This window comes from Mirounga leonina, unplaced genomic scaffold, assembly GCF_011800145.1.
Source record: "Mirounga leonina isolate KUSES-001 unplaced genomic scaffold, KU_Mleo_1.0 Mir_92, whole genome shotgun sequence".
Lineage (NCBI taxonomy): Eukaryota > Metazoa > Chordata > Mammalia > Carnivora > Phocidae > Mirounga > Mirounga leonina.
The window spans coordinates 17,266,691-17,278,410 of record NW_023270852.1 but is presented as its reverse complement, the minus strand read 5'-3'; the positions used below and the strand labels follow the sequence as shown (position 1 = coordinate 17,278,410).

The 11,720-nt window shown below is 41.6% G+C and overlaps 1 protein-coding gene across 3 annotated transcripts in view; it reads left to right on the top strand.

Moving 5' to 3' along the window:
• The window catches only part of PAK1 (p21 (RAC1) activated kinase 1), a 223,369-nt gene that overhangs the window by 132,777 nt on the left and 78,872 nt on the right, over nt 1–11,720 (top strand). The window contains exon 1 of one of the 3 annotated variants that reach the window (XM_034995448.1): nt 7,469–7,641. The exons of the other annotated variants lie outside the window; for them this stretch is intronic. The gene's annotated coding sequence lies outside the window, so the exon portion shown is untranslated. Of the gene's footprint in view, nt 1–7,468; nt 7,642–11,720 lie in introns of those variants that run through there. 3 annotated transcript variants of the gene reach the window in all.

Here is an 11,720-nt window from a genome sequence, read left to right as displayed (position 1 = left end):
CTTCCTCCTCCTCCTCCTTTTACTCCTCCTCCTCCACCTCTTCCTCCACCTCTTCCTCCTCCTCCTCCTTAAAATGCTTTGCTTCTTGAAAGTAAGAAGTAAGTTTCCTCATGTTTGTATCCCTCAACACTAGCACTGTGTCTGGCATGTAGAACATATTCAGTAAATAATGAATGAATGATGAGATTATTTGCTGTTTCCTTGAATGACTAGACTATTCTTTGCTAAACAGAGTGCATACTTTTTCCTCTTTTGAGTCTTTGCTTTTCTGGTTCCCGTAAGGGAATTCTCTACCCTTATCCCCCATCTTCAACACCTCTGTGTATAAAAATTCTACTTCTTCAATTCCCAGCCCAAATACTGTCTCCTCTACAAAACTTCCCCCATCTCTACAAATGTAATTAATGTCTCCCTTCTCTGTACTTTTTTTGGCCTTGTTTGAACTTCAAGTACATTTTGATTTACCTGCTTTGAATTGCTGCTGAATGGTTTTGCCCCTTTTTCCATATCCATCCCACCATTGCTTATGTCTTTTCTTGAAGTATTTTTGTAAGCTATTATTATTTATTTATTTTATACTTCACCTCATTTCATAGTCGTTTATAGGCAACTGGCCCTGCCATCTGATTACAAGAAAGAATGGTATGACTTGTTAAATCTGTCAGTGACAAGTTTAACTCGTGATATGGGAAGATTTAATTCTCATACAGTAAATGTATTGTTCTTTTTTTTTTTAAAGATTTTATTTATTTATTTGAGACAGAGAGAATGAGAGAGAGAGAGCACATGAGAGGGGAGAGGGTCAGAGGGAGAAGCAGACTCCCTGCCGAGCAGAGAGCCCGATGCGGGACTCGATCCAGGGACTCGATCCAGGGACTCCAGGATCATGACCTGAGCCGAAGGCAGTCGCCCAACCAACTGAGCCACCCAGGTGCCCCTAAATGTATTGTTCTTAAAAATTATTTGCAGTTGCAAAATAATCAAATAAAAACTATCTTTTTCAAATCCTATGGGCACTATAATCACTATACATAAGCCATTAGGTTGAAACCCATAGTGTCTAAACAAAATTTGCTAATTATTACCAATCATTAGCCTTTATATAGTGTTATCCGGGGTTATCCGGGGTTGCAAACTCATGCCTATACAAGCCAGGTGAGTAACCTAAAAGGGCCTGGTCAAGCCTAAGGTGACTACACAGATAAAACATTACTGGTCAGGGTCCATGGCTCAGAAGGATAACTTGTGAATTATTTACTTTGTAAACCAAAGGACTATATAACAGCAAGGAGTAATTGCACTTAAAACAAGTTAACTGCTAACTTATGTAAACTTAGGCAAGTTATTTGATATCTCTAAGATTTAATTTCTTTCTTTGAATATACAGTTTTTTCTCTGAAGTAACTTCTCCCTCATTTGGTTCTGCTTTTTCATTTCTTTAGCTAATAGTTTCTTCCTTGATTATAAGTTTGATTATTAGCCCTCGGTAATAAAGCTTCCTTGATTATTAGCTCTTAGTAATTAATAGAATGCTGGCTTCTCACCAGTATGCCTCATTTTCATGAGTCTTGTGTTTTAGAAGGGAGGGAGGGAGCCAAGCTTAGCCAGGCTTCCTGTAGTAGCACCCACAATTGAAAGAGGCTCTCTAGGAGTGAGACAGCTAGTCAGCCTTTTGTAACCAAACCAGCATCTGGTTTTGAGAGAACTGAAATCTAGAATAGAACATACCTGAATTTGATCTTTCCTGCTGAAGATGCTAGTGGTCCTGCCTTATATTGTATGTTAATGTTTTATTGTTTCTTCTACCTTATTTATTTTGTTTATTCAATTTTCTAGTGTGGGACTTTTTAGTTTTATATATGCTAGCCTCCATTGTTAGTGGTGATTAGTGGAGACATAGACCATTTCTAGGTTGTCTTTAATCCCTGAGGCCTAATGTGGGTGAGGGTACATGGTAGATGTTTGATAAATGTTTTGAAGAGATAGCATATTTATTGGATTTGCAGGTGATAAAGACTGGAAGGGAAAAGTACAATGCTAGATGGCAGAGAGAGAGCAAGCAAGAGAGCTTGCAAAGATGTGTTGAAGCCAACAAGATGAAATTTAAGGATGACAGAGGAGTTCTACATTTTAAGTCTCAAAGAAATGGCAACATATGGGCAGACTGGAGGAGAACTAGCATGATGCTATTCTTACAAAAAATGGTGGTTTTGGCTGCCTAAGCTCAATGTCAGCCAAAGACATTGCAGTGGCTAAAAACTAATGCAACTTCAGACTAAATTACTGGAAGTAAGTAGAGTTAGAGGAGATGATAGTTCAACTATGTTCTGAAGGGGACAGACTGCACTTAAGAGTGTCATGTTCCCCATAAGGTACCAGGTAGTAAGAGGGTCATGGCAAACAGGACTATGTTTAGTGGAAGGTGCCCTAGATCACCACTACTCAAAGTAGATTCTGAACAGTTCTCAATCTACAATGAAGTAAGCATAAAAATTGAGAGTGTTTAGAAACTTTTATAGCAATTTGACAGAATAATTTTATGTCTAATGAATCTAGTAAAAAATAAAATGAACTTTATCTTGTATGTCCTTTATTTTGCTCGATACTTTTATTTTTTCTTTTATTTTAATACATTTTATTTTTAGAGCAGTTTTAGGCTTAGAGAAAAATTGACCAGAAAGTCCAAAGAGCTCCCATATACTCTCTCTCTACCACTCCCCCTTGCACTTTGTCAATTACCAACATCCTACATTAGTGTGGTACAATTGATGAACCAATATTGACACATTATTACTAACTGAAGTCCATAGTTTATATTAGGGTTCACTCTTTGTGTTGTACAGTTCTGTGGGTTTTGACATACATAACGTTATGTATCCACCATATAGTATCATATAGAATAGTTTCACTGCCTTAAAATGCCCTGTGTTCCACCTCTTCATCCTTACTCCACCCCACTTCTGAACTCCTCACAACCACAGATATTTTTGCTGCTTCTATAGTTTTGCATTTTCCAGAATATCATACTTTTCAGACTAGCTCTTTACTTGATACTTTTCCACTTGGGGTTTTTCTGTGTCTTTTGTGGTTTGATAGTTCATTTCTTTTTATTGCTGAATAGCACACCATTGTATGGATGTTTGTTTACCCATTCATCTATTGAAAGATATCTTGGTTGCTTACATATTTTGGCAATTATAAATAAGGCTGCAATAAATATTTGTGGGTAGGATTTTGTGTGGACATAAATTTTCAATGCACTTGAATAAATACCTAGGAGTGCAATTGCTGGATTATATTAAACCTATGTTTAGCTTTATAAGAAACTGCCAAACTGTCTCCCAAAGTGGCTGTACTGTTTAGCATTCCCATCAGCAGTGAATGAGAATTCTGCTGCATATACTCACCCACATTTGGTGTTATCAGTGTTTTGGATTTTAGCCATTCTAATAGGTATGTAGTCGTACTTCATTATTATCCCTAATGACATATGATATTGATTATCTCTTCATATTCTCCATATCTTTTTTGGTTTGATGTCTTTCAGATCTTTTGTCCATTTTTTGATTGGGTTGTTTGTTTTCTTGCTGTTGAGATTTAAGAGTTCTTTTATACATTTTGGATACAAGTTCTTTTTTTGTTTGCTTCAAATTTTTATTTAAATTCTAGTTAACACATTGTGTAATATTGGTTTCAGAAGTAGAATTTAGTGATTCATCACTTACAAATAACACTCAGTGCTCATCATAACAAGTGCCCTCCTTAATACCCATCACCCATTTAGCCCATCCCCTACCCACCTCCCTCTGTCAACCCTCAGGTTGTTCTCTATAGTTAAGAGTCTTTTATGGTTTGCTTCCCTGTCTCTCTTTTTTTCCTTCTCATATGTTCATCTGTTTTGTTTCTTAAATTCCACATATGAATGAAATCATATGGTATCTGTCTTTCTCTGACTTATTTTGCTTAGCATAATACACTGTGGCTCCATCCACCTCATTGCAAATGGCAAGATTTCGATCTTTTTGGTGGCTGAGGAATAGTCCATTGTGTATGTGTGTGTGTGTGTGTATATATACATATACATATACACACATATACATATGCAAATACACACACATACACATATATACACACCACATCTTCTTTACCCATCCATCAGTTGATGGACATTTGGGCTCTTTCCATAGTTTGGCTATTGTTGATAATGCTGCTATAAAGGTGCATGTATCCCTTCGAATCTGTATTTTTGTATCCTTTGGGTAAATACCTAGTAGTACAATTTCTGTCATAGGGTAGTTCTATTTTTAACTTTTTGAGGAACCTCCATACTGTTTTCCAGAGTGGCTGCACCAGCTTGCATTCCCACCAGCAGTGTAAGAGGGTTCCCCTTTCTCTGTATTCTTGCCAACATCTGTTGTTTGGATACAAGTTCTTTATCAGATGTGTTTTGCCAACATTTTCTCAAGTCTATGACTTGTCTTTTCATTCTCTTAATAGTATCTTTTGCAGAACAGAAGTTCTACATTTTAATGAAGTTCAATTTACCAACTTGTTCTTCTATGGATCGTGATTTTGCTGTTGTATCTAAAAAGTCATAACCTAACTAAGGTCATCTAGATCTCCTATGTTATCTTATATACATTTTATAGTTTTTCAGTTTACATTTATGTCTGTGATACATCTTGAGTTAATTTTTGTGTAAAGTGAAAAGTCTGTGTCCAGACCAATTTTTTTTTGCATGTCTTGTTATTGTAGCACCGTTTATTGAAAAGACTACTCTTTCTTCATTAAATTTACTTGGCTCTTTGTTGGAAATCAGTTGACTGTATTTGTATAGGTCTATTTCAGACTCTCTGTTCTGTTTCAATGATCTATTTGTCTATCCTTTTGCCAATACCATACTGCCTTGATCACTGTAGCTTGAAATCAGGTAATGTTAGTCCTCTGTATGGATGGATATCCATATAGCTATAGTTATATCCATAAAGATATATTGCCTGTGCCACATTTCAGACCAACTGAGTCAAAATCTATGCTAGGACTTCAATATATATTTTTAACATTTCCCAGGTATTTTGATACAAAGGGAGAGTTGAAAACCATCATACTAAAACTGTAAACTCCTTGAAGGTGTGGTCCTGTTCACTGATGTGTCTATCCCAAGTAGGTTATACAAGGTGCTTCAGTAGTTATTGAATGACCAGGTGATTAATAGAACTGGGAGTATCTATCCTGGAGAAGAGAAAAAGTGCAGGGGCTTGATAGATTACCATAAGACGTACCCGAAAGCCTTTAATATTTGCCTTGAAGGATGCTTTCTGAGTGCTCCAGGAGGCAGAATTGGAAGTTTACAGAGAAGCACCTGGCTGAATGTTAGGAAGCATTGTCTATTTCCAGGGGAGCTCTCTGTTCCTACATGTATTTCAGCAGAATGTGGAAAACCATCTGTAAGAGGGGGGGATGCTGGATGAGGTGGAAAGTTGGGTAAGATCAGATGCTATGATTATTGATGGTTACTTTGAAAAGCTATGTCCAAGGCAGAGGACTGTTTCTGCCTTTTATCCACTCTGTATAAGTTGAGAGAAGGGTGTAGGGTTAAAAGAACATCCTAAAACTACTTTGAAGCTGAGTTCTAATAGTGCAGCAGGTCCCCCACTCTGTGTTATTGACCAATTCTCTCTATAATGTGGATGTCTTTAAGAAATTCCCTGTCTCCTCCACCAAATTTGGGACTTCTTGTAATTGGACTAGCATGGGTACTCAGGGTCTGGGAAAGATGAAAGATACTTAACAGAAGAGTTCTTTCTGTCCTCATTGGAGTTCTTCCCTTACATCCTTCTACAGTTAAATGATTGGGCACATTGAATGGAGGTGGAGACATCCGGCAGGAGAAATGGAGAAATAGATAAACACCATAAAATTTCCCTCTAGCACACTTAAATCATTGATCAGGCATAATGCTGGTTACCTGCTCTTTGCTGGCAGCAGGGACAGGGGTATGGCAGATGACTAACATGGCAGAGAGAAACAGCATAGCTTTAGGAGTCAGATCAAAGTTGGGACAACTTGGCCATTTTCCAGCTGTGTGGTCTTGGGAAAGTTACTGCCCTCGTTCACCCATTACATTCTGTCTTTCACCAAGTTCTGCTGCTGCTGCTTTGAGCTGTATCTTTAGAATATGCTTGTTTTGTTTTGGCTCATCTTCCAATATATTAGTCTAAATCATTACCATCTTCTCTTGCCTGGAGTTCTGTAAGAATCTACTAACTTGGGGCGCCTGGGTGGCTCAGTTGGTTAAGCGACTGCCTTCGGCTCAGGTCATGATCCTGTAGTCCCAGGATCGAGTCCCGCATCGGGCTCCCTGCTCGGCGGGGAGCCTGCTTCTCCCTCTGACCCTCCCCCCTCTCATGTGCTTTCTCATTCTCTCTCAAATAAATAAATAAAATCTTTAAAAAAAAAAAAAGAATCTATTAACTTGTTTTCTTGTTTTCCACCATTCTCCCCTTTATTCTCCATTCAGCAGTTAGTGATCCTGTTAAAGATGTAAATTAGATCTTGTCATTCTGCTTAAAATCTTCCAAAGCCTTTCGATTGTTAAAACTTAAAACCCAAACTCCTAGCTCTGACCTGGAAGAGACCTTGCATAATCTGACTCCTGCCATATGTCTCAAGAGCAGGGTGTAGAGGGGAAGTTGGTGGGACAATATTATTTCTTAGGGAGCATTTGGATATGTATGAAGGTGGGATTTTTTGTTGTTGTTAAATTACTGAGGGGGCACTAGTGGGATTTAGGGGGTCTGGGCCAGGGTTGGTGAATGTCCTGTAATGTGTTGTTCAGCTCTGGGCTCATTATAATGCCTGATTCACAGTATGTGCTTAAGAAATACTTATTGTATGAAACCACATTCTTCCTGGACCTCAGTTTTGACATGTGATTTGGTAGAGAGCCTACTTCATAAGGTTGTGGTGAGAGAGACATAACATTTCGTAAAACACCTGGGACACAATAGCACTTAAATGGTAGCTGCTGCTGGGCGTTCTTTGCTTAGAAGCAGCTATAAGTGCCCACCTAGAGTTTTCCCTAGGACGTTAGACACCTTTGTTGGTGGGGTAGAGGGGTGGGTGCATCTTTTTACCTGAAGGCTAAACTGATGAGTTGCCCTGGAGTCCAGACAGCTGCAGAAACTAAGGCACAGAGGGGGTCTGGTTCTCTTCCTTGACTCTGGGGCTCACCGAGGACTCTGACAGGCCCTGGAAAGCCTGGCCCCAGTGAGAAATTACCTCCTGCTGGAGACTAGGTGGGGGAGAATAGCTGAGAGGGTGCGAAGGTAGTAGTCTCCCCGCCCTCAGAGCTTCGGGGAAAGGAGAAGCGCGGTTTCCTCCCGCCTCCTTCCCTCCCTTCTTCCCCCGCCCCTTCTGCTTCGCCAACCCCGAAGCTGCGCCTTTGCTGCGCCCTGCGAGGGCGGGAGCGTGCTGCACCGGGAGCGGGAGCTGGGGCGGCTGAGCTGCTGGGAGCCCGGCCCCAGCTGAGGAGAGCGGCGCGGGTGGAGCCAGGGCGTTGTGCGGCTGGCTGGGCGGGAGAGGTGCGGCTCTGCGACAAAAACAGTCGCCAGAGATGCCGGGGCCAGCTCCCCCCACCAGGTAATACTGGGCCCACCCTGGGGCGCGCCCAGTTGGGCCCTGCTGGGGAGGGGGAGGGGTCTCCGCCGGCTTCCGGGGAGTGGTGCCGCGCTGTCGGTGGATTTAGGGTCTTTCCTTAAAGATACTCTAAGCGAGAGAAGGGGCTGAGCCCTCAGATGAGCCGGCCTAGAGCTAGGCCAGCACCTGGAATCAGCTCTGGCTAGGGAAGGTTGTGAAGGAGAAGCTGGTTTTGGGGGGAACTGCTGTGTCTCAGGAGCCGTTCTCATTTGCTAACACCCTTTTGCTTGGGGGTTAGGGTGATGCTTTCCTCTGTCTTGGCTTAGCTGCCGGCCTGCTGGGACCATGGGGGGTTTTCTCTTGGGTGCTGGGGAGGGGCATTATATTATAAGTGACCTGTTAAGAGGTGGAGTAAACCAGGAGATAGGAGACCTAAGGAAGCTGGTGCCGTTCAGGCAGCCTCTGTGGGCCTCAGTTTCCTTATCTGTGCATCCAGGAGCTTGACATTCTGTTTGTAACTCTGGCTTCCCCAGACTATCAAACGGCCTTTTGGAAAGGTGAGCTGGTTAAAGCCCTAGAATGGGCTGCAGAGATGTTCCCGTCAATAATGTAGGAGACAGGGGAACTTGAGAAGCAGACCTTTGTATCCTGTCCTCCAGCAGCCTTTTGGATGGCATCTTGCTGGTCTGCTGAGGACCCAGACACTTAATGGACAAGGCAGAGGTTGAAAATGCTGATTATTTTGGTGTTGAGTGTAGATATGTTGGATGTAGGGAGTTGGGGTTGGAAAGAAACAGGTCAAGGCATGTTAATGATTTTTCTCTGAACTGGCCAATGATTTGATACTTGGGTGTAAAGCTGCTTTAAACTAAGCTATCTTCTCTGGAGCCCCCTCCTTACTCAGCCTAGTTAATGACAGACCTTGGGGGCTGTGTAATGTCTTACTATAATTCTTTCCTTCTTGATCATCTGGGACCAAGAAACACATGTTAGGCCTGATACTAACCTACCTTGATTATTTTGATCTCCTTCCTCCCCAGAGTTTTTCTGTGAGTCCCCTCTTTGTCTTCTCCCCATTTTTCTACTTCTTACTCCTGATCATTTTTCCTTTTCCCTTACCCATCTTTTCTCCCACCCTCCACTTTCTTCCTTCTTCCTGCTCTCCTCATACTTCCCTTTCTTATCCTTTCCCCTCCAGAGTTAGTTTTTCCTTCCCTCTCTTGGGTCCTTCTCCTCTTGGTTAGGCTTTCTTCTCTTTTCCTTTTAGAATTGTTGGTTAAGGGGCGCCTGGCTGGCTCAGTCGGTGGAGCATGGGACTTGTGATCTCGGGGTTGTAAGTTTGAGCCCTGTGTTAGGTGTAGAGATTACTTAAAAATAAAATCTTAAAAAAGAAATACAGGAAATAGAATTGTTGGTTAAGCTTTCTCATTATTAATGTTTGTAGGGACCTTTGTTATGGTGTTTGTGAGGTCCAAACACTGTGTTTCCCACCTAACTCCCTTACTTTCAGCTTTTATCTACAAATTCTGTCTTCCCCAAGTGCCAGTCTCTTTCCTTACTTCCTCTGTGTCTTGCTTTGGGCCTGTCAATAAGCAATCTTTCTTCCAGGATTTGACCCCCACTTCCTTCGCAGAGGGGAGGAGGCAGTGGAGGACAGTAAGGAGTAAGCAAGATGAGAAGTGGAGAGCTTGAAGACTAGAGTGAGAGAAGAGTAAGCTGGGCAGAGGCCCAGACTGTCTTTTGTGAGACAAGTGATAGGAACAAAAACTCTATGGCAGCTTTGAAGTGTTGCTTACCTGGAGGAAAAGAGGTGACTTGTGAGCCTATGGAAGAAGAGGGGATAGTAGGGATAGGGTAGAGGGAGAGAAGGTGGAGGGATCTTTTGAAGAAGAGGGTGGATGGGCAAGATAGGGGTTATTTGGGAGTAGAGGTAGGTGTGGTGGGAAAGACTACAGTCTAGGAAAGAGGACTGTATAGATTAATTTCTTTCCCTCTGAAGCCTGGCTTTTTGGACGGGTTTGTTTCTACTCAACTAACTTTTCTTGAGCAGTGTCCTCAAAGTGGGAGAGTGAGAGGAGAAGCAGAGATAAGAAGACAAATTGCTGTTTTCCTGGCACTCACTTTCTAGACTGTTATGTGGAATGCACATGTGTACAAAAAGCACTGAATATGACATGAATCATCACACATTCTCTGGATCACCTGTTCTGTGTTAGTTATGGTGCCAGGTGCTGGGGATACAAAGATGGAAATTGGACTCAGTTGCTACCTTCCATTGCAAGTCAAGGAGTATGGGTATCTGTAACCTTATATGTTAAGTATATGTGATAGAAGCACAAGGGGCTGTGATAACACAGAAGGAGGAAACTTTTTAATCAGCAAGTCAGTGGCAGAGCTGGGACCTAAATTCAAGTCTTCTCTAAAGGTGGGATCTGTTCTCTTATGCCATGTTCTCTTCTGACCCTGTGGATGCATATAGTGTACAGAGAGTTTTCTTATATTTTCATCTGTCTGTGGGGCTGGACTCAAGGTATTACTGAGATGAAAAAAGAACAGTTCCATGTGGTAGGTCACTCATTACCTTGGAAGGGAAACTGACTTGGTCCCTGTTAATTTCTCCTGGCTCTAGGCCACTTGGGTGAGCTTCCTCTATAAGTCATTTACTCTCTTCGTCCTTTTCCACTCCCCTCTATTTTCTTAAATTCAATTTTTGGTAGGCTGTAGAGTCCAGATGGTGCTAGGCTAGGTATTTCACTTCCATTGGCCTCTGTAAAATAGGGATTTAACACCTCATAGGGTTGATGAAGATCAAATGAAATAATGAATGTGTGGAACTAATTTGTAAACTGTGAAGTGCTCTACAGATGTTAACTGTGGTTGTTCCTGAATACATTTGCAGCTGTGAAAAATGCTCAGATACTTTAGCATAAAAGAAATGCCTAGGGGGCGCCTGGGTGGCTCAGTTGGTTAAGTGGCTGCCTTGGGTTCAGGTCATGATCCCAGGTCCTGGGATCCAACCGAGCCTGCATGGGACTCCCTGCTCAGTGGGGAGTCTCCTTCTCCCTTTGCCCCTCCTCCTTGCTCTTGCTCTCTGTCTCTCTCAAATAAATAAAATTAGGGGTGCCTGGGTTGCCCAGTCATTAAGCATCTGCCTTCGGCTCAGGTCCTGATTCCAGGGTCCTGGGATCGAGCCCCGCATCGGGCTCCCTGCTCGGCGGGAAGCCTGCTTCTCCCTCTCCCACTCCCCCTGCTTGTGTTCCCACTCTCGCTATGTCTCTCTCTGTCAAATAAATAAAATCTTAAAAAAATTTTAAAAATATATTTAATAATTAAAAAAAAAAAAGAAATGCCTAGGGTTGCTCACTGATCAATTTAAAACGAGCCTCAATCCTTAATAACAAAGGAAAAGGAGGGAGTTAGAACAAGGATGATTTAGAGACTGGTAATTGAACCCCATGCTAAAAACTGAGTTCAAGAGGTATAGTGATTTCTTTTAGGTCAAACAAATAGTAGGTGGCAAGTATAACAGATATTATTTTTGGTGGTACCTTGTGATATAGCAAAGAAAAAAAAGAAGAAAAGGAGGAAGGGGGAGGGATTTAAAAGCATACTGACCTCAGTTCAAATTTTGGTTCTACCACCTACTAGCTGCTTGGTTTTTAATCTTTCTAAACTTCATATATAAAATGGAATGTATTTACAACTACTTGGAAGAGTTATTATAAAGCTTAAAAATAATTATATAAAAATATATTTAGTAGGCACTTAATAGCTATTCTTACAAAAAAAAAAACCTCTTAAATTATCTTCTTAAGAAAGTTTTCCTTGACTCCTAGGCTATTAAGGGCCCCTCTTTGGGATTGATGAAACACTCGTGTTCTTCCCCTCACCATTCACAGTGGCACTTACCATGTCATACCGTCATTGTGGTTTATGAATCTGCCTATCCCATTAGTATGTGACTGTTTTGAGGCTAGAGACAGGGTCTAGTAAATCTTGGTGTCTACTGTTGCTGAGTCCTGTTTCGTTGCTAGGTATGCACTGCTAAGCACAAAAGACTTAGTTGCGTCATTGTGAAGCTT